Below are 1,469 nucleotides of genomic sequence, written 5' to 3'. Positions count from 1 at the left end.
CTCACACACACACACACACACACACACACACACACACACACAGTTACGTATACATCAGACAGGACATTTGAAAGTTCTGTGGAACCCAGGAAAGTTTTTCAGTGTGCCAGTCTCTACCCAGGTTTTGAAAGATGTCTGGTATCTCTGACCAAATCCTGTTAATAAAACTAGTAGTCCAACACCTCGAATGTGACAACTAAAAGCACTGAATTTCTATAATATTCCACAGGGAGAAAACTCACGCCTGATTTAGGAATAGAAAATAGAAGAATAGAGTTTTCTAAGGAAATAGAGAACAAACAGCCAGAATGATAGGAGGAAAAAAAGCCCTAAATTGAGTACAACCATCTCACTGTTTATCTGACACCTAAGCAGCATTTATTAATAAAAGAACTAAATCTGGCAACATGCTGATGATGAAGAGCTATTGAGAGCAGTATAAGGGAAATCTTTGTGGGGATATGGGACTGATTTCTGGTAGTTGGAGGATGATAATGCAACGTAAGTTACACAGATCTGCCAGGTCCAAGGACAGTTTTATTAATTTAATTTGATTTTTGTTTTGTTGGCTGTTTTGTTTCCTGCCTTAGACGAGAAAGACTTGAGCATGTAGAAGTGCTTAAATGAAGGAGAGTGTCAGAGAGAAGTTCAATACGCAGGAGAGAGTTAAATCTTTTTTTTACCAGATACAGGGAAGGATGGAGGACTCCAAAGCACAGGGGCAGGAATCTGCCCTGTGCAGCCCAGCGGAAAACCTGACTTACATGTAGACACGGCAAGGTCACAGGTTTGTGTCAGGAGGCTGAGAGGTTCCTTCGCATGTTCTCAGTGAAATCTGAGATGTTGGGATCAAAGAGAATGAGCTGGGAGTGAAAGGATCTGAAAAGAAGAAATGGAGAATGTTTGAAGTAGCTGCTGTGGATGAACAGGAAAAGCTGCACAGAAAAATATATTTTATAAATAGGGGGCTGCATAGCTATCTAAAATGATATTTACGGTTTATTACAAGATTTTTCTGCAGGTTGAATGTTGAAAATAAATATTCCAAAAAACATACAGCTCCAGTGAAATAACATAAAAGAATGTTCCCTGACAATTTTAAAGGAAAGACTATTTAACGCCACAGGAGTTAAATGGATAATGGAGAAGAAATAGACTACAACAGAGCACCATTTCCTCTGTGTAAAACTTACAAACTAACAAAATACTTCTTGCTTTCAAGGCAAAAAGTTAGAATCCACTTTACATTTACACACGGTATATTCAGTCAGGGAATACCAGGTAGTAATTCACTGATAAGGTTTATTTATTTTATCTACTTGTTTTGTCACTGTAGGTTGTTTCAAGGTGCCCTCAAAAAGGGAAGGAAAATAAATACTCAAACCACTTTTAAAGAGGTCATGTTTCAGGCAAGTTTCATGAATTCTGCACAAAGTTAACCAAATGGACCGTATCGTGTTTGCAAAAGA

This window comes from Propithecus coquereli, unplaced genomic scaffold (assembly GCF_000956105.1).
Source record: "Propithecus coquereli isolate 6110/MARCELLA unplaced genomic scaffold, Pcoq_1.0 Scaffold149, whole genome shotgun sequence".
Taxonomy (NCBI): Eukaryota; Metazoa; Chordata; class Mammalia; order Primates; family Indriidae; genus Propithecus; species Propithecus coquereli.
The sequence above is the reverse complement of the archived record's forward strand: the minus strand, read 5'-3'. Positions refer to the sequence as shown.